This window comes from Agelaius tricolor, unplaced genomic scaffold (assembly GCF_023055355.1).
Source record: "Agelaius tricolor isolate 1412-34295 unplaced genomic scaffold, bAgeTri1.0.p SCAF_8, whole genome shotgun sequence".
Taxonomy (NCBI): Eukaryota; Metazoa; Chordata; class Aves; order Passeriformes; family Icteridae; genus Agelaius; species Agelaius tricolor.
Window position 1 is genome coordinate 18395896 of NW_027269268.1, and position 3098 is coordinate 18398993.

Genomic DNA, 3098 nt, shown 5'->3' on the forward strand with positions numbered 1-3098 from the left:
TAGCTGATGCCCTTCTACTCCTTTGAAAACAGTAGTGGTCTGACATCTATTATGATTTGGAGGATGGAAAAAAATGTGCTCCTGTGAAAGAAAAAGGCTGTTTACCATAAAAAAGCTTCACAATAATAACCTTTGTTCTGTACAATGTAACATTGAGTCTATTCATGGGAAATTGAGGACTGCAAGTACCGAATTACAAACTTTCAAGTGAAGACAATGTTACTAACAATGATGATGAATCCTCCAGCTCTGTTTAAAAATTTTTTTTTGAAAGAGGAATAAAAATATTCCTTTTTGAAAGGAATTCAAGAAGAATATGAGAAAACCTTTAATGATCAATAACAACCATTTCTACGAACAAGAGAGTTCATTGGGATTAGGACATTCTTCACTGCTTTTCAGTACTTAACACCTAGGATACCTGATTTGTTTCAAATACAGGAAAACGCAAGGGACTCTTATATGGATGGGTAATTTATGTACAAGACCTGCACACAACCTACTTATCTGTAATGATGGTCTTCCCACCTGCTGGTCTGTAAGCCAGCCTGCAGAGATCCATGTCAGCTGTAAAAAGGGCACTGACAATTCATATTTTTCATTAAGAAACACACACACAAAACCTAAAAACAAAAGCAAAAAGGACTCAAGTGGAAGATTTCAGAGGCTATTCTGGTGTTTTTCTGCTAGCCACAAGATGGTGCAGAGTACCAACAAAGATGGACATATCATTAGCGTGCTCAAGTCTGCATCAGTCAGGCTGAGCTTTGACAGCCCCGGCTTTTATTGCTCAGCAGCAAAGGATGGGAATCTCTGCTGACAATCAGACTGCTACACCTTCAAGTCAGCTTCTTGGACAGACTGTACTGAAGGAGGTAATAAAAAGCAGTATCAGGTGCTTTGCTCACTGATGATATTGCAGTTATTTGAATTGATTGTTAAGGGTAAGGTCATGGGCACTCCAGTGTGCATCAAACAGCACAACTGGCCCATACAACACCAGCCAAGGGGGTAGAGGATAGCCCATAGCTGGACTTGTGGGAGCCAAGCAGCATTCAGGACAGAGAGCTTTGAGCCATCTTACAACAAGAGGTGTAAAATACAATAAATCAAATATATCATCTTCACCCATGCCTTCTACAATTATGCTGACCAGTGATACTCAGAAAGGAAAGGTTTTTATTAATGACTCTCCCACCAGGTTTTCAAGTGAGACTGATGTGACTACAGATAGTTTTAAATAACTGCTTTTGGGACAGCATGTCGGTCTCTACACCACTAGTTTTAAACAGTGAGGACCAAGAACCTAAACAAATCTGGGTGAGTAGGGGAGCTGTTTTCTCAAACTTTTTTGTATTTAGATACACTTTTCAGCTTGGAGTTTTTAGCCTTGAAGTTTGTGTATAACACAGGCATGCACATTTTGTCCTCGAGTTTGTACAGCGACAATGAAACAGAAACATGAAGAGAATGTCTCTCCTCTGCAAGGCCTTGGCTATCAAAAGAATTTTAGGCTTAACCTTGCACTGATGAGTTCATGCTGCTGCAGAGCTCATCCACCAAAGGTGCTGTGTGCTGAATATCACAGACTCTGCTCTTTAGTGAGGAGGAGAGCAAAACTGGTACCAGTATCACTCCACAACTCCCTCAGAGAAATTTACTGCTAGGGTTGCAGAACAGGACCACCTTGCCTGCTGCTGGCATGCTAAAGCAGCAGATACTTTTTATTCTAAAAACTTACAGTATGCAACCACATTTATAAATTCACAAGGAACCATATGATCAATCCATTTCTATTTCACTTTTGCACCAAAAGCAGGACTTTTCTTGAGATTGGGTGTGAAACTGTTTGCATGCATGTAACTGTGTGTGAAGAGTTCAGGGCAACTCCTGAGAAAGCATAGAGAGGAACATCTCAGAAGTGTAGTTTTGTCTCAGACACAGATGTTATGATATCAGATGGAATTTTAAGGTAAACACAAGATGCTGTATAAAAAAACTTTTTAATCTTTTATACTGGTGGCAGGGGAGGCCACTATATGAGCAAAATAAAACCACTGTATTTCGCTTCAGGCTGGAAGTCACAATCTCTTGAGAGGCTGTTCTTCCAGTTTTGTCATTAGATAACCCTGATCAAATTTGATTCTTGAATTATGTCAGGGCTCATCTATTATCATTATTGCATGATAGATTATAATGCCGGGAAATAAAAATTATTCTCAACAGGAAGAAGTAATCATGAGAAATATCAATTAGATGCTATTTCCTTATAGAAAACATGTTTTTTAAGAAATGTTTCCTTTAGTTAAATGTAATATAATTTTCCATTTTCACTCAATATGTTCACTTTTTTATTTCAGGCATATCTGTCTCTATAGAACACAACAGCAAGGTCTTGAAGTGATGATTACAGCCAAAACATATGATTTCATGTTCAGCTGATTGCTTTTGACCAGTTTGAGAACATTAGTAGTTTGCTGAAATCCTTGTGGAGTAAGTGCAAGTTTAATGAATGCACAAAGAGTGAGAGCATATCTGGAATATAATCAGACTCATTTCTACCTGGTAATGTGTACCAGCCCTGGAACAGTTGAAGAGAGGATTAGCAGGAAAAGACATCACTGAGTATTAACTGCTACAGTAAGAATTTGACTCATTTGTCCTCAGAGATACCAGGTATAGAAAAATGAAAAAATAGTCTGTTGAATAGATTGTTAAACCATTGTGTCTTAAGCCCAGTTTACAAAAAACTAGCTGGTACTTTTACTAGACATAAGAATAAAAAGTAGAAGGCAAAGTTTGTAATTAATGCTTTTGTGATGTCAGCTGTCTGCAGGAGTTGCCTTTCTGGAGGACATTCTTTTGGAGATGACTTAGGTTTTTCAACTGTGTATTGAAGTACACGGCTCTAGTTGCACAAAACAAGAGGTTCACTATGTGATGACAAGGACAAAGAAGCCAAATATCTTACAAAAACAATTTCTTGCAAGCTTGAAGTCTAAAGATGTCCCTCAGATGAAGACATGCCACAATGTGGTGAGAGCATGAAGGAACAGAGCTTGCAATGTGCAAATGCAGCAGCTCTCTTCTGGGCCCTG